The 23,138-nt window shown below is 39.1% G+C and overlaps 1 protein-coding gene across 1 annotated transcript in view; it reads right to left on the bottom strand.

Annotated features, from left to right (window-relative positions):
• grik4 (glutamate receptor, ionotropic, kainate 4) overlaps positions 1-18,470 on the bottom strand; it is a 327,233-nt gene extending 308,763 nt beyond the window's left edge. The window contains exons 1-3 of the mRNA XM_028573124.1: positions 18,411-18,470; positions 18,117-18,143; positions 17,077-17,235 (exon numbers count right to left, since the gene is read on the bottom strand). The gene's annotated coding sequence lies outside the window, so the exon portion shown is untranslated. The remainder of the gene's footprint in view (positions 1-17,076; positions 17,236-18,116; positions 18,144-18,410) is intronic.
• Between the last annotated feature and the right edge of the window lie 4,668 nt (positions 18,471-23,138).

Here is a 23,138-nt window from a genome sequence, read left to right as displayed (position 1 = left end):
AATAACTCACTGATCAGGATCTGACAAAAAGTGCTCATAGATAAGGCTATTGGTGTGATAACACAATTACTGGCATGTTTGCATTGTTGGCAAGCCAATTAATGAGATAAAATGCCTCACTGATGTATAAGCAAAGCATACTTTAACTAGTTGACCTTTGTGAGTAGTTGAACTCCCTTAAGTCCTTTTCATTTGGCTCTGCCAAGCTGTACTGTTACTATTTTTCCTGCATTCATCAAAATGGTCACCAATATTGTTTGCTAGCAAAGGTGGTACACTAGTGGTGTAACGGATCACAGTTGATGGATTGACACTCATGGTTCAGAATGCATGTGAACCGTGGATTAATCACAAAGTTTAACCATAATAATAGTGTGAAATACAATTTTCCTGTCGCTGTTACGTAAAGTAGGCTGATAAATCTCTATGGAGGGTTGCCGTGAAAAGATACAGGCAACACAGTTTTCTGTTCACATAAAGGGCGCATGTTAAAAAGTTGTATGTTCACCTGAACAGAGCATGTTAAAAGCAGCTGATAGAGCCGGATACAAAGCTCCATCAAATCAGTTGCAGTTGGTAGTAGGGTTACCCGAGAATAGGGGGCTTAGAGACCGGGTTGGGTACAGAACCCCAGTGCTAATATGGCACCGGTGCAGACGGAATAGCAATGCAGATTTCGGTGCCTCATTTTGGTGGCACTTAAATGCCTGCGCTGCTCTCGGATGCTCACAGACTTTAGAGCATTTCACACTAGTTAACACTAACATTACACTTGGCAGCCGGTAACATTGATGTTAGCCTACCGTTAGCTAGTAGCTGGATTAAACACGGTTAAGTGTGACTGTATTTCACTGTAGAGAATTCCAACACCGGGACGTATAACAGTCTGCAGCTAAAGACACAAACTAGCACTTGGTCACTGCTGTTGTCAGAAAAACAACACAGATAGGACCAAATGGTGCATTTACTTGAAACTGGTAAACCTTGTAGTGCATTCAAAGTTATTGTAAAATACTCTTTTCTCTTCTGCTTTTGTTGTTTAACAATTTTTAATAAATCATTTAAATCTCCCCCTTTTTTGTGCTGATCTGAAAATGTATCCGATCCGTGACTCAAATCCGAACCGTGAGTTTTATGATCCGTTGCACCCCTAGTACAGACCTGCACTTTGATGGGGACTAATGAACACGGTGTAAATATGGTGTAAAATTCTGTATCCATGTGTGGCTGTAATGCTCATTATACACTCTTTCACCCTTACTACTTCGAATGGAGGATAGTAAGTGAACAGTATACTTTTTCAGGCATCAGTCTACATATAAACACGGCTGTCCTGTCCTGTCCTGTGGATAAGTATGTGCTGAACTTTTGACTGACAATGGAAATGGGGTACAAGGAGCAAGGAGGTCAACAAGATGTCAAGCTAAGTGAGCAGTGAGTATTGTTGTGAAAGTTCTTTGGTAAAATGAGTGCCTTGGGAAGAGATTAGGCCTGGAACTGTCATCTCTTTTCATCCACCGTCTTCTATTTTGTTCAACTTAGTAAACTTAAAAAAGCAAACACCTTTACTCAGTCACTGCTTCTACAACTCCTGCCAACTGTGTACTCAGATAAGGATGCTGTGTCTTCGTATGATAATTTTTTTTTACATTTCTCTCCTCTTTGCTTCAAGTCCTGCACATGGCTTAAACTAACCTAAAAAACATTAGTCAGTAGCTTTGAAATTTCAATACGCACTTGGCACAGAAAAATATGTGAAGCTTTGTCAAAGTGTTGATGTTGTTTAAAACATTTTCACAATGCAATTCCTAATGGGTAAACATGATGTGGTGATATTAAGGAAGTAATTTGCAACTTATATATGTTAAGTTGCAAATTACTTCCTTAATATCACCTCATCAACTCACAAACGAAATCCTTAATATGAACAAGCTCAGTTTAAATATTGTCTTTGGGAACTGAGACCTTAAGGGCCATCTATGCTCCTACATTTAAGCAATATTAAAGTTGGATTTAACTTCAGTGAGGCTTACGAAATTTGGTGCAAGCCTAGCCACATCACTGTCGTGCCAATAATGACGTTAAATCACACCCTTTAGTGTAATATTGTGATCATACATACAATGGTATTCATATATTCATGTATTCATATTGTTGGTAAATTCGTTCTCAAAATAAATAAAAATAAGCAACAGAGATGATTTCTATTCCCTCCCCTTTTAGTCAGTCAGCCAACATGAGCTAACGTTAGCTTTGAAAGCACATTCCCCTGGCACTTGTGCAGTAAGAAAGGGTCAAAAGTCTGGACTAAATTTGGGGTTCAGGGTCTGTGGAAATAATCATGTGTACCTTCCTCCAATTCCTTTGTTATCTCTCGTTATGAATTGACAGACCACAGAGCGTAGATTACAGTCGCAGCAGCTGGAGAAACTGCCTCTTCCTATCATTGTGTTTATAAAACACAAGCCATTTCAGGAGCATCCAACCAACATCCAATTCTGGAGTATATACATTTTTTATTCGACGACATACCCAGCTGCTACTACATAAAACAAATACATTTACACTATGCATGGTTTTATGTCACTATACACTATATAAAATACACAACAATGAAATGCATGCAAACTAATCGAATCTAGTGCAATCTACAGAAGCAATATAACCTTCCTTATAAGCATATTTATGGAAAAGTAGATTCAGAGAAGGTTACAATCATAAATTATTGGGTCAGTCAACCAATGGGCACCATTAAGCTGAATGTGGCTGACCATTGATTGATTGATCAGTAATTTCAACCATTTAGTGCTCTTTCGCCTTAATTCCCCCCGTGCCTCTTCCGTTCTTCTTCCACAAGCAAAACACACACACACAGGCTGACAACAGCATTGCAAAGCACAGTGAAGCCAAATGTTGCAGTACCAGAGCCAGTTTTTTCTCTATGAAAGAGACAAAAATTTATTTTCTGTCACAAACGCCACAGAAAATGTGTACAAGTCTATGGTTATCTCGCTGACAGCGGAAGTGTTTGCAGTTTGTTCGTGTGCAACTGTTAACAGAAGACATGAGGTGATCTGAGCCGATGCATCAGTCCAACTCAGAGCTTTAAAAAAATAAACACTTTGATGCTAAGTAGTTTAACTGCAACATTACCAATTTTTCTACATATTGCCAATATGTGATCATTTAATACTATTTTTCTGAAACTCTGGAAACCCTATAAACTATCAGAGAGATGCATACCGTGACATCTCTTCACACCTTTTACACAGGAGCATTGCCTGGCTTCATATCTGTGCTATTCACATATTGAAAATAAAAAGAGAACAGAGCTTTGAGGTCAACGGAGCTCATCATATCTAAAATGCTATTAACACACATACTCTCATCTGCTGGGCTCAGAATGGAATGAGTTCACAGATTACAGACAATCCTAGGGCGTTCGATTCGAGTTCCCTGACAGAGTGAGCCTCTCTTCTCCGTTCCAAATCTCTCCAGTAACTCTGCAACCTCTGAGGAGGCTACCATCTGAATACTGATGTAGTCATTCTCTCAGTCAGAACACAAGAACCATAATCCCAAAGCCCCTGCGCAAGGACCTGGTCCTCCTTGAACCATAATCACCCTTACATCTCTTATAAGCCCCAGCCTGGAGAACATGATTAAAAAGTAGCCAGGACATACTGCCTCTGCACCTGGGATCTGACTAGTCCCCTCTGTCGCATGTCAATCAAGCTGAGAGGTGCAAATGTGCACTGACTCGCGACCCCCACCAGCCAATTAGGATGACTGGAAAGCCACATAGCATATGCCGTACATTAAAAGGGTCTCAGCTGAAATAGTGAAGTCTCATAGAGCTACAAGTGTATGTTGATGGCAACTATGGGGGGAGAGACAGCTCTGCAGAAGAGTCTGAAGAGTCAGCGGCAACGCAGTTTGGGACAAACCACTCAAACTCAAATCTCCCATTAAGAGAGAAAGATTAGGCAGAGGCAAAAGGAAAGCAAGAAGAAGACAGGCAATACGTGAAAGAAGCAGGCTCGGAGGAACTATAAGCAGACTACAGAAAGAAAAGGATAGGTGCAGTGGACTCAGCAGATACATCTAGGGCTTGGGAACTGGAAAGCGTAGTCACTGAGTGTTTCTCCTGAGAGACAAGTGGGACTACAGACACTGACCAGACCCAGTGTGAAAATGGATGGATACTGGTTGGTTCCCACGTCTAATCAGAATGAAGAAGCAGAAATAGACAGAGGGGAGCATGGCAAGGAATGAGCATCCAAAAAAGAAAAATGGAAATCTTTGAGCTTTGAGAAAATGACTAAAATGGAAAGAGCAAGAATGGCTAGAGAAAAAATATATACTGCAAATCAAAGAGGAAGGAAAGGCACATGATGCACTCTAGACCACCTTGGGACCTGACCAACTGGTGTCTTTTGTCAGCCAGACAAAAGACACAGCACTCATTAAAACCTAGATGAGAAATGAGTGCAATTCTTTCTATGAATTACACACAGTCAGCATGAAGCATCATACTCTATTGTGAACTGCTTCCAAGAATGAGAGAAGGTTCTTGTTTCCAGCATCAAGGTTGCACTAAAGAACAACAATCCATAGAAATATAAACTCTTCGACTCAGTTTCTCTTGTTGTGGCCAAGCAAAGGCAAGCCCAGTTCTAATTTTCCATCTTAAAGAACTGGAAAGGGAATAACAAGTGGTCTGGCAAAAGTAGGAAAGGCACAATATTGAGCAGCGAGCTCGTGCCTTGCCTATAGCACTATAAAATGCCCATTTGGATATAATTTAAAAAATTCAAATTCTCAAATCAAAGTGAAGTGCAGACTGCCAGCCGAGCTGGCTGGCAGACAGGCCAGCAAGGGGGACTTGGGAAGGCACGGAGAGCTAGTTGACAAGATGGGGTGTTTTAGGAGTGATGTAACAGGATCAATTCTAACAATGTTCATTTTCTGCACATAACAATGGAAGAAGTCGTCAATAACAGAGAGATTATTATGATAGTCTCCAGGGCTTAGACCTGGAGCGGGAGGCCTGAGTTTAACATGACTATATGACTATGACTATGATTCATGTAATCCAGAATTTTCAACATTTATTGGCCATATGCATCTCACTTCACATCGGTTTAGTGACTATGTTATCAGCAGTGTTGGAAGGATACTCTCAAAACATATTTCGTTACAGAATACAGAATACATGCCCACAAATTTAATTTGTAACGTATTCCGTTACGTTACTCAATCTGAGTAACGTATTCTGAATACTTGGATTACTTCAGGATTACTTCCACATTGAATTGCGTTTTATAAGTGTAGGAATACAGCTAACACATCCAGCTTACTAAACAGGCCTATAATGGTGTGTTCTTTTTATTTCAACTAGCTGAATGTGTACCTGAACAAGCAGATAGATTATTGTATTGGTAGTCCCGAACTGCATACTACAAAAATCTAACCGCGGTCTAAACTACCACAAGCTAATTTTAGCTAACGTTAGTTAGCATGTCATTCGGGGCTAGTCAGTCTTTAAATGGCTCTGGAGCTAGTAAATCAGCACGCATACGTATAGGAGAATGTAAAGTCGCACGTCAATGTTAAAATAGCAAGGTGACCAGTAAAACTACAGCAGACGACTACCCTTGGCTAATTAAAAAAATAACTTACTTTAAGATGCTTCTTCAGGTTGGAGGTAGAGTAATTTGGAGCTGAAAGGAGGTTGGTTGCTGGCAAGCAGAGGCTGCACGGCACAGTTAGCTGTAATTCATTCTCCCTGTTCGTTCTTTAATGTGAAATGCTGTTTGAATTTCCAAGATAGAAACTTATTGCTGCCCTGGCTCTGTCGTGCCCGTTCCGACTCCATTGTGACTGATCACGCAAATAGCAATTTTTTTTCATATCGGGGATTCTGGAAAATGCATTAAGTTGCCTTAATTTATTCAGAGTGAATAAACTCGTGAAACAGAGAAGTATCGTCATGTAATCCACTGATTTTAACAATGTAACTGTATTCTAAATACCAACTATTTAAATTGTAACTGTAACGGAATACAGTTACTCATAATTTGTATTCTGAATACGCAACGCCGTTACATGTATTCCGTTACTCCCCAACACTGGTTATCAGTTAATGGAAGTTTAAAAAAAGCGATTAGGACCCAGTTTGGGCAGTCTCCCTCCTTAGGATCTGCGAGCTGCCCATTTTAGGGCACCGGCCAAACAATACGGGCTCTTAAGTGGAAATCTGGAAGCCAATCCAACCAGTGAGATACCTTTCTGCCCCAACCTGTACTATCCACCTCTGGAAAGGTGGTTTTGTTTTGCTTTTTGTTTTATTTGCTTGTTTTCAGGTTTTTCGTTTGTGTCGTTCTTTTTTGCATTGGAATATGTGGTGAATCATTTGGGTGTGCCACTTGATGAACAGAACAAAATGAAATCAGCAGCAACTCCTCAAAAATGGCAAAAGACTTAAGGGTAAGGCTCATAAAATTCAAATTAGACATTTATACTACTGACACCCCAGTAAGTTACAGATAATTGATTTAAAAGATTCTGCAGCTTGCTGGAAATTAAGGTGCTGAAGGTACACGTATAAATGCACTGTGGACATGCCCCTAAATCCATCAATTCCGGATGAAGATTCACGGTTATATTGTTAATGTCATAGGTGTGCATTTTGTATGCAGTCCAAAACAGTGCTTTAGGAGATGGTAAGGTGTTATTTGCTTTTCCTCAATCACTTAAGGATTGGACCCAGACAGCAATAATTATTGAATGGAAAATTATTCGTAGAAATTGAAAGACGCCTGAAAAGCCTCCTTTCAAGGACTGGGTGATATATGGGGCATTCCATCAATCACTTTCTGATCTCACCTCTTTCGATTTGAACATTTGTTACTACATATGAGAATGTTAGATGGTGGTTTGATTGACCAGAATGACCAACAATTCAGGAGACAGGGGCCGTCAAAGTGACCCATATTGGACAACCACCCCTCATAAAAGACATATCTTCTGATGCTGCTTCAGATCAATAGCACCATACCAAGCCACCAGTCTCTGGCATACTGAACTGTGACATAGCCTTTGATTTCTTTAAAAAGGTCAGATTTGTTTATAACTGCAAAAGTGAAAGGTGTAAGCTCACTGAGGATATGGATTTCCATGTGGGTGTTATACCTCTGTATTTTCTCTTTGTTGTATTTCTAAGAAAGCCGCTATTTCGGTTGACCGCTGTATATTTTTTCACACAGATGACAACTTAAAGGAAAAACCAACATTAAGTGTACTAGAACAGCTTCTACTGAAGAAATTTACATCATTTTTAACAGATATGCCCTTATTTTAATTAGTTAAAATTAATTTTAACTATTTTAAAGCTATAGTGCGTAGTTTTTGTCGCCCCGATGAGGAATTCTAAGTAATGACAACAACACTGTTGGACAGTGCAGGACACGGAGGATAAAAAAAAAAAAAGAGGAGACCTCAGAAGAGGTAATTATCTTCACTTGAGTTTCTGCGTGCGAATGTCGCCGGACGACAACAATTTCTAAACACAGCCATGCTGAGATATCCAGAGAGAGTTTTGTGAAGCTGATAGTCTTAATTAGCTTTGTATCAACTCATTTGGCAAAGGCTTTAATGTAATGGACGTTCATTAAAATAAAAAAAGTTACGCAATAAAGCTTTAATGATGGTAGTGGAGCATGCCGTCTTACATTGGCTACTGGTCCAAAATCTGCCACAGATGATTTATTTGGTTGAGATCTGTTGACTGTAATTCATATTATTATCAGCATCAAACCAGTCAGTGACCCCTCGTACCCTGTATGACAGCCTCTGCATTTGTTACGTTTCTCTACTCATTTATTCAGGTTTGTCCTTTAATTTGTCACCCATTTTTTATTTATCAATACGTTTTTTGTAACCTGGCCTGAAAGATTGGTACAACTTAATTACTTTTTCTTACTCCTTACTCTAAGTACTCTCTAACTCCCTAAATCACTTTCTTCACTGCCTTTTCATGGACAACAATCCAGTCCAGTTCCAAACACGTTCCAGAACGTTGCCGTGCTAGCAGTTTGTTTATCCAGGCGTTTTGCACCACCGGTCGTTTGTTGGGGTTAAATCAGGAAAAGTAATATCTGTATGCTGTTACTTGCTGCAGGTTCTTTAAAAATTGTCTGATTTCACAGTCGCGGACCATACACAGCCTGTACTACTGCTGCTGCTTTTGACTTGGTTTATTTTTTATATTGAAGCCATTGGAGTCTCATAACAAAAACAAATGTTCTGCTGTCTATAAATTCATGGCCCTACATGTAAAAGAAAATCCTGCCCTGGCATAACGCTGCTGCGAGGAAGATAATGTATTACAAAGGACTGTGAACTGTATTGTATAAATAACTCTTTCCAGTGGAGACAAATAAAGAATCGTGTAGTAGAAGTTGTCATTTGTTTTGGGTACATCATGTCAGTATACTTCTACCCTTTTATATATATACACTTATATTGTTTAATATTACATTTAGAGAATGTGTGATGTGCACCAACAACACCAAAACAAATTCCTTGTATGTGTTAAAAAACATACTTGGCAATAAAAACCCTTTCTGATTCTGATTGTACTATTTCCTGATCTAACTAAACAAAAGCCATAGTCTAGCAACATGACAAGGCCTAATTGCACCTGTATCAATGGACTCCTACATCGTCTTACATTTTATGACTCATAACCAAAATGTCACAAAGTGGTAGGTAAGGACTGGCTGCTATAGCAACAAGCGTCATGCAGCCAGGATAGCGTTGGATAAAAGCTATGTAAAGGTTTTCCCTATGCACACGAAATTACCCTTCCTTGACATCAAGTGTGGTCAAAATGCAGCCTTTTGGGAGACAGTGTGAGCTCCATCATGCAAATGATACTATATTGTATTCATCACAAAAAACAAATCCCTTGCCATTCAAGCCATCTGTGAAATTAGAAGTTAATCATGGTTGATTACCCTCAGAAAAAAAGTGAGCAACTTGTGTCCAGTTCACTTGCATTTCCTTTATTGGTTTCCAACTTGAATGTGTTATTGATTTGCAGTGCTGACAATCTAACCTCCCCTCGTAGCATAATAATGAGGGCGAGGCTACAGCAAGGGGACCATTTATCTGTGTCAACATATTACAAAAGGGAAATTATACATCTCTCCTTTCCTTATGTTTGAGCCTGAGACTGAGGCCAATTCAGAGTCCATTACACAGGCCGTCTTTAAAATCTACCCTGATGTACAGTGACCTAAAGGGCTTTGGGAGACTGCATGAATAAACTTTATAGTATTTGTGAGTCACATAAAAGCTTGTTATTTTTTATCTTCTTAATTTTTTTTTGACAAAAAAAAATTGTTCAAAAACAATTTTCCTTTCCTTTACCTGGGCAAGTAGATTTTCACGCTACTATAAGATCAAATGTAACGTCTAGCCAGCCCCTCCTCTCCCGCGAGGAAACTTTCAAAATGGCCAGTCATCAAATGTCAGGTGCTCAGAAAAGAGAAAAACTAAAAAAGTAAATGATAGCAGAGGTGCAAGGGACTTTATGGCCAGGTATTTGATCAAATAGTGTGTGGGAGAGCTCTTTTGCAGTACGCAAATGGAATGTGTTGTGTCTTGTGACCTGTGCACAGTCAGGTCTGGGGGGGATGAATCATTTTGTCCTGGGCACAAGTAAGACACACAAAGGGCCTGCCAAAAGAGACTGAGGGCCTTTCTCAATCTGCGTTCTTGTCTGTAGTTGTGTCCTTGTGAAAAGTCATCTTTTGTGACCAAAGTTTTGTCCAAATTCACAAGTTCGCTTTTCACCAACAACAGTTAAAATTCCCAGAAATATTCTCGACATGCCCATTTTACCAAGGATGCATCGGTTGGTGGCTTGTATGAACTTGACAGCCCCAGTATCCCAGCATTTATTTCGGCATTCAAGCGAGGTTCGGGTTTCCAGCCGTTTCATCACTAAATTCACTTTTGAGAACTTTTTAGGGGAAATCAGCTGTGTAGATACCAAATATAGGCACAGGTTTTACAAACATTTATAGCAAATTGAAAATTTCCCTAGGAGTTCAAAAGCTCCACAAACAAAAAGCAGTTTGAGCAATAAAAAAAATAAAAAAAGATTTTCTTTGTGTTAGCTGTTGAAATAAATACTTTAAGCGGTGTTTTCTTATAAAAAGGAAACAAACATTGGTCATAAAGAAAGAAATTCAAAGCTCAATCTTTTTTTTTTTCAAAATTATTGCAATAGTAATATGAATTTGGGTTTTTGTTTTTGTCCGGAGCTTGTTTAAATCGTTTATAAAGTGGTTGTATTGTTGTAGTTTTCATTTCTGGCTGTTATTTTGGAACACTGCAGGTGATAGGGGTGTGAATCTTTACTGGTCTCACAATTAAATTTGATTACGATTATCCTGTCAACGATTCAAATCGATAGATAGATAGATAGATAGATAGATAGATAGATAGATAGATAGATAGATAGATAGATAGATAGATAGATAGATAGATAGATAGATAGATAGATAGATAGATAGATAGATCGGAAAATCAACATCAGTAGGCAATAATCGATTATAGTCTGTCACTGCATCGATGCAGAATCGTCCACGTCCACATCGCGATGCATCGATGCAATGATTCATTTCAACACCCCTAGCAGGCGACCTCTGTGGTGGGGGTATTGCACAACACCAGCAAGAACGCATCATCTCAAACAGTCCACAACGTGCTGTGTGCTCGTGACCCTGCAAGTTAATTCTTCCAAGAACAACTGGGAAGATCGTTTTCCCCTAAAAACACAAGTCCATTCTTTGCTTTCTTGGGGTTGAGAATTGCCCTGAGAGTCTGTGGCACTACTTCGCTGGCCGCGTATGGAAAGAATGCATATCTCTACGGTGTGTCCATCTAGGTTCTCTTTTTTTTTTACCGTAGGTAGGTCAGAATCCGTGCAGGTGCTTTATCTATGGCAGCCTGCCTTGCACATATTCTACCTCTCGTTTATCACTGTCTAAACAGTTGACAAGTAGTGTAGTGGATATGGATCATCTTAGACAGTCAGATGAACCACTCCCAAAGGCACACTCTGCACACATTCACAGGCGTACTGTCATAAGAAAAATGAGAAAGGAAACAAGCCCAAGAGGAATCGCATACATACTTTAGGTCAGGGATTCTCAACGTCCAGGCAGAGACCTGGTACTGGTCGGTGCTGTGCTTGCAACTGGGCCTCAAATATGTCATGTGACAAAAGCAGACAACTTCTGCAAAAAAATGACATCTCTGTGCAGGCTCTTCAGTTCTTATCTCCAAGGATCTATGTTGTTAGAATGGGGCCCCTGTAGTAAATCGCTTTCCTTCTGTTACATTTGGAAAACTGCTATAGTGTATCTAAAAAAAGGATTTGTCTTGTGTGTACTGTAAGGTTGTCAAATGCCCACTTAAGTACACCAGCATCCAGGTAAATGGCATGTCTTTACATTGCATTGTTGCTAGTTGCTGTGTGCATGCCTCAAAGACTAAAGGATGGATGTGCGGTAGCTGGTTAACCTTCACAACTTTGGGGAGTTGGGCTCCCATGTCCAATCCATCAATAGATCAAGAACACAATGAGACCATGAATCTTACTTCACTTTTCTTGTCAACACATTGCAAATGGCCCTTGCAGACATAATATCATGTTTGCTCACCAGGGCACTTATTCAAAATAGAGGCAAAACACTCTACTTGGCTTTCCACCTATTACTTTTCTCTTTTGAGCAGGCTTTTTATTTACTCTTAGGCCTGATGTTCTAGCAGTCTTTCCATTGGATGAAAACAGACCAATAAAGAGACTAGCTCACTATTGAGGACTATTTCCTTGAAACATACAGTACATGTGTGCTAAAACTGGACATTTCTCTCCCTCGCTGCAACCGACAACCACTAAGCTTTATGCAAATAATTGAGTCATGATGTCACCACTACCTTTATGGAAAAAAATCATAAATCACAATTACTTGGGTCAATATTGAAATAAGGATTTTTAACAAGATTACTCATTGACTTTTGGAAAGATGTTGCATTTATTGAACATACAAATCAGTGAAATAGTAAAACAAATCAACAGTGGAAAAAAAGGGCTGCACAATAATTGCAATTTTATCAAAATCGCAGGGGGGCACAATATTTGTTAAGGCAAAATATGTGTCAAACCATTCTGAACTAAAAAAGGTATTGTGGTGCTGCGGACACTTCCCAGCCTACAAATCCTATCCTACAGACAAAAAAAAAAAATACTTATGTTTTAATGAAAATTTGAATAATGATACAAAAATGATCATCCCTTCAATATTGTGAATCATATCGCGATCGCAATATTAGTCAAAATAATAACAATAAGATATTATCCTCATATCGTGCAGCCCTCTAGAGCTACAAAGATTAATCGGATAATCAATTTGTTGTCAACTATCAAATTTTGATAATCGGTTTGAGTCATTCTTTATGAAAATAAAAGTAAAAATTCTCTGATTCCTTGAATGTAAATATTTTCTAGTTTTTGTATTCCTCTATGGACAGTCAAGTGAATATCTTTGAGTTGTGGACAAAACAAGACATTTGAGGATGTCATCTTGGGCCTTGGAAAACACTGATCGACATTTTTTCACCATTTTCTGACATTTTATAGACCAAACAATTAATTGATTAATTGACAATGAAAATAATCATTAATTACAGCCCTAGTTCGAACCTACGTGGTTTTTAGTAGGATAATTCAAAGGTCATTTTTAGCCAATTTTGACAACTTTAGTTGCTTCTTCCATCAAATACTGTACATAGGAATACTACAGTACATGCTTGCACCACGTAACCCAGTATGAATTAACTTTGAGCCCTGCAAATTGGGCTTTCCTGTAGCGTCTCGGCAACAGGATTTATTTTTCTCTGAGTTTTATTTTTGCAAAACACACATAGCATTGTTATCAAAATAGTGAACTCAATTTAGTTTTGACTGAATATGAATCTGTTTGACTTACCGGTAATTTCAATCAATTTTGACTTTTTATTTTGTTTTCTGTAACTAAATCAATGTTGACCTATGTTAGCTTGCATGACAGAGGCCCCATTTTTACCTGGTATTAAAAAGTGATGTGAAGATAGGTCTGGCAATGCGAGACCAGTAAATAGCAACAGCAAACATTGCGACGCAAGAGCAGAAATGTCTGTAGTAATATCCTAGATATTCATGAATTCGGGGACATTTCATGAAACTAAAACTAAGGATATTGTATAACGGTGGCTGCCTTCCCAGGCAACAGCACGGTACAGAGCTCCAGAGAGCCGGGGATGTAAGAGCAGGCAGCACCGGAACAGAAACAGCATCACATCACCGACAGTATGATAATATCCAAAACACACAATTCACTCTCAGTGGTTTCTGTGACATGATAAATACTTTTATTGAGTACGTAGTTCCGCTCACAGTAGAGGGAAGTAAAGAATGTGGTCATACATGGCCCAAACCACCTCTGAATGCGGTCTGAGTGATCGGATCTTAGTGCGTCCTGGGTGCATTTACACCTGTACTTAGAGCTGTCCATTTGGATCGGATCAGATTTTAATTGTGCACGCAAAATGCCAGAGGCAGTGAGAAAAAAGTAACATAGTTGGAAAGCTTGTTGTGCAGACACAATGTCAATGCCACTGCTTTTGGCAATTCCATTGATGCACAAACAATGGAAAACCATTGCAAAAAGGTAAGTTTGAAAGGCTTCAGCTAGCTAGATTAAGGAATAACTAGACGTCTTGTTGAAGTGTGTAATTGTACATTCAGGTCAAATTTGGATGCAGGATTTGGATTGGTGAGCTGTCTTTGTTCAACGGGTTAACTGACAAAGATCAACGATATCATCAATTAGCCACCACTAACATGACCTTTTCTCTTAAAGTTGGCTCGCTCACAAGCAAAGTAAAATAAGTCTTTAGAACTTAAAAGTGTATTTCAAAAGGTAATTAAAGGGAAAAACTTACTTTAAAATAAAGTTTATTGCAGGATAAGCTAGTCTGATTCCAGACCTCGGAATCGCTGCCCACATCTCAGGTCTGGTGTTGTGCTTATTGATGTCAATCTCCCTAGTTTCTCTACAAAGCCAATCAGCTATTTGTAGGCCTCATCTCTGGCAAGAAAAAGTACCTACAGATAAAATATAGTGTAGTAGAAGTGATTTTTTTCCCCACTTCAGTAAAAATCTGTGGATCTACGCCAGCCAGCACTTTACTGGAGCCCTCCAAAGATATGCCCTAAACACTCAACCTTGAAGACTGTCCAGTAGCGACATTGTAAGGGTAACCTTGAGAAAACAACTCCACCAGCTATATTAGCAGCACAATAAATATGTTAAACATGACCTATGGAGGCAAGGAAGAAAACATGACGCCAGCTCAGCAAACAGGAAAAAATGGCCTCAAGTTTAAAAAAATGCCATATTTAATGTACACTATTGCTGTGATTAAAACCGTTCCCTCATGTGAACTATATAGTAAATAACAGCTATATAAAAAAAAAAAAATATATATATATATATATATATATATATATATATATATATATATATATATATATTTCATTTTCCAACGTATATGAACGAAAGCCTGGTCCATTTTTCCTTTTCAGTTTCCGCGGATCCTTCTGCTTCTTCTTCTCCTCTGGGAAAAACACAACCGTGTTGCATTGTGGTATATGGAAGGAAAACGTAGGGTATGTTCACTCAAATTAGCCTTGCTAGGTGGGTATTTTACAGAGGACTATATAGTGGATGATAAACACTGAATTCGAACAGCACTACAAAAGTCCTGAGCGTGAGCATGCTGCAGTGACGGCTGGCTAAATGAAGTAGGACAGATGCAGAGCACGACAGCGCCGCTGTTCTTTCCAACTCACAGGAGAAGAGACTTGGTTAAGGACAAGTGGTTGTCACTCTGTACCTCACTGTGAGGCAGAGAGCAGCTGATGATAATTAACCTTCAACACAATCAGCTGAGACCTCGGAAGTCAATGTCACACAAACCCTGAGATGAGGGCTGTGTATTCACTCATGTAACCAGTAAAATAAAGGAGAGAACCCAGGAGTGACCACAGGAGAATATACATCTGTAATCTTAGGGTTTCCCACAGGAAAGTAGTTTAGCCGTGTGGCAAGTGTCTTTTTTTTTGCGATGAGGGCCCGGTTGGGGCCAGTCACAGAGTGATGGCAGCATTAATGTAGGGCCCAATAGTTTTTGTGATAACAGAATCATGGACGGAATTGCAAAGTTTAAAAAAGCTATAAGACAGATTCCATAGGACCCTACATTAAGTCAGTGCTAAAAGCTAACTGGAGATTCGACTATGCCAAAGTTTCCATCCGAGCCGCCCCGACTGTGCTCATATTATGCTTTTGGGCTTTTTCCCCCCCTTTCCTTTATTGTGTTATATATCCTTTTTGTGCATGTAATAGGTTTACAATGTGAAATGCCCAAAGTCCACGCCAATGGGACTTACCATCTCCAACAGAAACTGTTCACAAACTGCTCCAAACAGCTCTATTGTAGTCCAGCCTTTACTTCCGTGACGAACGTGCGTCACTTTGTAACACACGTTATAATGCTCACCTAGCTGCTAGTGTGGAATGTCCTCATACTCTGCTTCTGACTGGGTCGTAGTGCTGACCTAGGTACTGCACATGTGCAACTCCCAACAAAGATGGAACTGAAGGGAGATGCCTCACTCTGTAGCTAAAACAGAGAGCTCAACACACAGGGTGAAAAATATATGGTGCTTTTTGAAAATTAAACCATGTTAACCTATTCTGATATAACCTCTAAATACAATTATGAACCTGAAAATGAGCAAAATATCAGCACTACAAAAATAGGAAGGGCAACTTAGGAACATATTGACTCTGACTGACCAGAGTGTGATTATGGAGGATACCACGAGACAACACATACCACAAATTAAACTGTAATGAGAGTTACAAATCTCTCGTCAGATGTAATAACCGCTTCAGCTTTCTGACCTCTTTCATCCAATCGTAGTAGGCCTAATTTCTTACAGAACTGTGGTTCAGATTTGTGGATGATGATAAATAGCAGGCTCCTGATTCTGCAAAGGAGGTGTTCACTCTCACTTTTTAACGTAAGTGTCACTACTTTAATTATCATTATTTGTTTTGTTGGTAAACATGTAACATTTAACAAATAGTAGTGATACAGTAGAAGGCAACTGAATTACCACAATCCTAAGTATTCATCATTATAAAATGTTGTGTACTATCTTAAATTATAATTAATAATATCTTAAATGGAGGTATTTCTGAATGATATATATTTAGTACAATATAAAATATTCAAAAAATATATAGGAAATAAAGCCTGATCCACTTCCAATTTCTTTATTGTGGTCTAGACCTCGGCAAATCTGGCCCCTGACCAAGCTGTAAATCTATGCATACTACAGGGACTATACACCCAAGCTGGATAATGTGTGGGCTATTTCCAAGTAAATTAAAAATACTTATTTTCAAACAAAGGAATTAAAAACATCTGTGTCTCCACTGCAACAATAAACCAGCATTGGCCCCCAATGTGCTGAAAAACTGGCCCTTGGTTGAACCTAACTGCCAACCACTGCTTCAGGTACGCCAGCTGCCTGAATGCCCCATTTTGCTCTGTTAACAGTAGAACTGTTTCGCAACAAACCGCAATGGAAATGAGTGAACTCTGGAGCGCACAAACAAACAAACAGCAGCCAGTGAGTGAAGTGAGCAGCACCAATCCACCCATCTCAGAAATAAAGCCATGAAACAGAGCCATGGAATTCACAAACAGGTGCAGGACACAAACAATTAATTTTGCACCAAATGGCATTGGGTAATCTACCAAAATGTGCACCTTCACCAAATGCAGAACAAAAACAGAGCCATAAAGCCTTACTAGTGCCAATCGGTTATTTGGCATGAAAATCCACAAGAGGAATAGCCTGAACATCTGTGATGGAGAATTTACCTGTAGGCCACTTCTCTGGTAACTGAACCCCCTTCTTGTTTGAGAACAGGTCTGCTGCTGGTCTGGGACTTGGCCTAGCCCTGTCTGTGCTGTCCTGATGCTGAAGCAGGTTGCGTCAAGCATCGGGAGCTGCTGCTCCTTCCGCTCTTCCACAGTACTCTATTAAAAGCAAATTAAACATTTTCTAATATCTGTTTTGGGTGGGTGATTTGTTAAAAGTAACATACATTTAATGCATTTAAAGATAACTGAAGGCACTAAATGTCTGCAGAAAGTCATAGATCATTTCATTAAACATCATTTTTACCAAGAAAATAAATTATATCCTTCAGAAAAGCTGGCCGATCTCTGCTGCTTCGACTTGAATAACACAAGTCAGGTGAACACTACTACTACTACTACTACTACTACTACTACTACTATAATAATAATATATCCATTTATTCATTATAAGTCATTACAAGTTAGCCTATTCATTCTAATGTTTCTAACCTAAGACAGCTAATAACATTTATTTTTATAATTAACATTTGAAAAGATGAAGGCACTTGCAGATGACAAGGTAGTACAAAATGTAAACCATACTTTTAAACCAATTTTTTTACCTCTCTAGGCTACTTAAGATTTGTATTAAACCTATGTTTTTCTTTTTAGAAAACCAACCAAAAACACGGACAACGAGAAAGATCTTGGGTAGATAATAAGAATAAATAAACAAAATGTAAATCATAAACTACAGTAATCTAGTCAATGCTGATCTGCAGAGGAACCATGAAGTGTTTCTTTTGATGGATGGGAAAAACAACATTGAATTCCAATCCATAGAGACTTTATGAACAGTTAAGGTTACTGATTGGTAGCCAAGTAAATGTAGCCTCGTTATCGAGTCAGAATTAGCAAATGGCTTTTTATCCACGGTAAATGCTGGTAAATAAGAAAGCTAACTAGCATTAGCTTAACGTTATAAATGCAGCCCAATATCTTTTGTTGCAACTGAATAGAAAAGGTTTACAATGTCTTTTGTCCTGTTGGTTACTTACCTTTGAGAAAAAGGCTTAATTTACTGACTGGAATGTAGCAAATTTAAGTTACTCATCAATGCATAAAATGAGGCCACTAACGGACATCCTAACCTTTAGCTAGCTAGTTATGCGGTTTATGATCCTAACCTACTGGTAACAAACACAACCTTGAGCCTGCAGGTCAACAAGTGAAAACACCGGTATAAATCTAGCAGGTAACGTTACAGACAATGTAGGCTACCCCAAAATGAAGCGGAAATTAGCCACTTGTTTAATTATTCTTCAACAGAAGCAGAAAACTAGCTAGCATACCTTAAGCACATTTTGGTCGTTTCAGTAACGTTCCTAAACTTGCACCAGTGAGGTGAGAACCTTATTTCTAGTCTATGTGGTGTGTTCAATGAACCTTGGAAAAAAACGAAATATGGGCTGGACCCATAGACTCACTGTATATTAACAGTCTATGGCTGTACCATAAAGAAAACAGTGGGCTACCCCTCAAGTCTTGCTCATGTCCTCATTATGAACCTGACCTGCATCAATTCACTTATATCACAAGCCTTAGTGATGATTGTACATTTCCTATTCATTATCAGCCTCATTCATTCATGAATGATATGATGACTGAAGTGCTCTTGATACATTTCAGAATGTGTCCGCTCCATGTTAGCTTGCCTACTACATAAATAGATAAAATGGAATCACATACGTTGAGGGCAAAAGTTAATATAGGAAATAGCAGCTTGATAAAATTATCTTAACTCAAGGTCAGTTTACTAGCTTTTTCTGGACTTTTCTTCATCCATATTGAGTTTGGTCCATTGTCATAAAATAAGATCCCATGTTACAGCAGTTCAAATGCAAACCCAATAAGACAAACTGATTAAATGGAAGTAGAATAGAAAAAAATATATACAATGGGAATATAAAAATAAGAATAAGAATAATAATAGTAATAATATATACGCTAGACACCTCTTTTATATACAGAGGCGTCGTGGAGTTGCAATTATAGTTGTCATCTCAGTTTTAATAATTTATTTAAATAGTTTATTTAACCATCTGGCAGCAAAAATCTTCAATTTGCATAAATGAGTTTTCAACAACATGGAATTATTCTTAATTTGATTTTCCTAAGGACTAATCTCCACATGCTGGTACTGCTGGCTTTCAAATCTTACTCTCTGCTAGAACAAACTAGAATGAGCTAGAACTAGATTTGCAGGACAATAAATTATTGATATGCACCCAATCTGTAATTTCATATAGCCAATCCAAGATTACCACTATTCCCAGTTAATGAGCTGTCAAACTTTAAGTATTCCGTTGTGGCCTTTGGCATCAAATAGCCTACTGTGTGAAACTGGATTGTCAAGATGCAGATAAACTTATGAACATGATATTGATTTTGTAGAACAAATATGGGACAGCCAGCAAAGCAGTTTGTGTTTATGGATGCAGCATTTATTCATTTTAGGATCAACACAAAGTACTTGAGCTTGCAGAAATGCTAGCATCAGCTGGCACCAGTGTCCACTAAGAGGTGGTTACCATGCCGTTGCCAATAAAGTTCCCAGCAACTATTTTGCTGAAAAATGGAGAATAAGCAAAGTACAGATAAAAAAACAAAAGAAAAAAATTACAAAAGAAAAGACAAATTATTATGAAATAGTGGGAACAACCTTTAACCAGGAGTGTAGAGGACGCCAGAGCCACATAAAGACATCACACAATTATATTCGGAAAGCAGAAAATATATTTGAGTGTTATTTGGTTTTAATTTATTGTAGGCAATTAATGAAATAATCAAACTGTCAAGTTGTACATATGCAGTCTTTAATAGACCGAAGCATTTGGTGAAAATACATATGCTGTTTTTATTTGTGGTTATACATTTATTGCATGGAGGTCCAAAGCATACACACATTGCTATTTACCACCCCATCACTTCACACTATCAATTCTTTGAGACGATAAACAAAGAGGGGGTTTTGTTAGTTTTGAGATCCACAGCAAAAAAAAAACCTGTGGATGCCACGAGTGGAGCCAAAAACCGACACTAAATTGAACCACAAGGTGGTGCCAAAAATGAGCGTATGTGTTTCCCCAACCATTCTCTCTTATTAAATCTCATTTCAACATCACGCTCCGTTTGTTTTCTTTTGATATAAAAAAAAAAGAATCAATTGAGTAAAAGTCCAAACTCCAAGTCTGTAAGGAGAGTTCAATCAACACTTAACCTCAACGGAAATAGATCATTACCTTAATGAATTTACGCTTGATCTGTATCACTCCACTTAAATTAAACACTTTATCACTATAAGTCGCCCTAGCATCCGTCACGACTACGTCCTCGGCCTCTGTCCCCTACCAATTAATGACGTGGTCTCCAATCTCTGCTGCACGAGGACCCTGTTTCCATTCAGCCCAGCATGCAACAATTAGGCTACAGCAGGAGTTTACCAAAGCAACTGGCACATACAACCAAAAAAAAAAAATGTACAGAAAGAAATCCGGCTGAGCGAGTGCTTGGAGCCAGAATCAGACATGTTAAAACATTCATTAACCATATGATGGATAATCAATGTCTCAACTTCTGCTGCACTATGAACCATAGCCTGATATCACAAAGGAGGTTTAGTCAGTCATTGGCGCAGCCTTTATGAAATTGGCATTAGGCTACAGCCTTTAAACATACAGTTTTCCATAAGATGCTCTTAAATGCATTGCGTATTTTGACTTTAAAACTTGTCTTACCTGGCTGATCTGCGTGCTCCCTCTTGTCCAGTTTTGAAATAAATTCTCTGTTAGTTGGTCTTAGGTTTGGTGTGAGTGTCCGCTGCCCGCAGAAATACGTCGTTTTGCAAGAAAAGCGTAATTGCAATATAACTCAATCCCCCCCCACCACCATGTATAGTTCTCTGGATGTTGTTCCGCGGCTCCCTCCACACACCAAGACTCACTGGGCAGATGGGCAGATAAAAATAAAAACGCGTAACCGATAACATCAGCAGCAGTCCAGTTATATTTGATCTTTAGATGACCAAATCATTTCCTGTTTTATGGGGCATTAGCGCACCCGGTGAATAAAAAAACATCCACATCCCAAATAGTTGAAAAAAAAATACCCCTCCTCACTTTATCCCCAGAAGAAAATCAGTCATATTCGCAGCAGCGGAGAGTTTTATTTTGCCTGTTTAGTCTTCACTACTTACGTTGCCTTGAAATGTGATAGGCTTACTGAACTGGAAGAATATTAGGCTTATTCTAACGATGCCGGTGATGCTGCGTATCCTGCATCCCACTAACGTGATGAAGGAAGAGCGCAAAGAAAAAACCCAGGCAGAGATTTCGCTTTGTGCTGTTCTCCTTCAAACAAATTACGGACGTGTGAAACACGCTCTTGGAAAAAACAACAACAAAAAAACCTTTTTTTACATCTTGTGTTGTAGATTTAGTCCTGCACAGTCGGCTGTATCCACTGCAGTCCAGTGGAAAGATGCAGAGCAGATTGAGGTGCAGGCGAAGTCTCGTCCCTTTTTCTTGCGCGCACACACTCACAGTCAGAGGGGATTTTATTTGTGGTGCCTTCCTCACACCGCGGCTGACCAGACTTGAAAAGGAAGACGCTCCGGACTCTTGGTGCATATATAGAAGCGTCCAAAAACTCCGGAGCTTGTCAGAGCTGCGTTTCTTCAACATGTGAAAGCAGCCAGCAATTCATCCGACGGAAAAGGACATATTAAGGAGAATAAGTCAGTTTTTTTTCTTCTTCATATGGCTGTATACTGGAAGGTTAAGCAGTGGTTTCAATAATAAAATGAGATAATAGCCTTTATCACAAGGCAATAAAATCTCCAAAATAAAGAGAGGAGAGGAATTATTTCTTAGCATAATATAAAGCGCATCACTTTGATGCAACTTGCTATAAATAGGCCTACATGTATTCCTACCAGTTTATCTTTAACCCAGTCCTCTGGGAATGCAGTAGCAACATTTGGAAGACACAGAAAGAGCAGCAACAAGGTGTTCTCCCTCCTGAGCAGGTGAAAAGTACAATACAACCCCTAGAGAACAGTTCCTGACATTATCGCCAATCAACACAGCCTACAGCCTTGGCTTGCACTTCTACATCTGTCAAGATCTCTGGGGATTCAATGGGTCAACAATAGGATCATAGGCTACTGCTGCTCCATCTTGCCCTTTGACTGGTTGTTGGTTAAGCATTTTCCCCAAACGTTTCCTGCACTCATCAAGACTTCAGAGTGGCCACCAGTTCATTGTGCAGTGGGAGAAAACGTGAGCTGCAGCTACAATAGAGAGGGCTGTGCATTTTGTAACGCAGATGAATCACATCTAACAGTGGACTTAAATGTCTTGTTAAACACCAAACAGTGTAGTAAAAGGTGAAGGCTGTTGTAACTGAATGTCTGAGAATAATGTCTTGACATTTTTACCCCAGCCCAGACCACCCCACCACCACCACTCATGCCATCTGTGTATAAGTGGAGAGGCTCCACAGAGATACTGAAGGGCAAGCCCATCCACATATGGCTCAAAAGAGGATTGCTCGGAGAATCAGAGAATTAAAGAATCAGAGAATCGTATCACGTACAAGCAGGATGGGAGGAAAATAAGTTGAGGGATGATTTTCCCATGATGGCAGACGGGGGATGTTTTCTTGTTGTATTGCTCTTGGATCATAACTACACAAGGGCTTTATTCCTTAGAAATCACCTGCAGCAGCGAGGTATCCACAGGCATGTTTCGATAGAGCTTCAGGAATAACAGTGACTGAATGAATTACACTGTAATATGCACAACACAAAGAAGATTTTCCATATCCTGTAGTGCATTATCACTAATGCAATTTGCATACCATACAGTCAGCTATGTGTCAAGTAATTTATGACATAGTATGGATAAAAAATGTAATAACATATTGGGATATTTGTGTAGAAGTGCAGGCCAAGAGGGATATACATTTTTCATAAGCCCCCTGCGACAAACAAAAAGCTATGCCGAAAATGTATTTAGCTA

The sequence above is a fragment of the Perca flavescens genome, chromosome 3 (assembly GCF_004354835.1).
Source record: "Perca flavescens isolate YP-PL-M2 chromosome 3, PFLA_1.0, whole genome shotgun sequence".
NCBI classification, from domain to species: domain Eukaryota; kingdom Metazoa; phylum Chordata; class Actinopteri; order Perciformes; family Percidae; genus Perca; species Perca flavescens.
The sequence above is the reverse complement of the archived record's forward strand: the minus strand, read 5'-3'. Positions and strand labels throughout refer to the sequence as shown.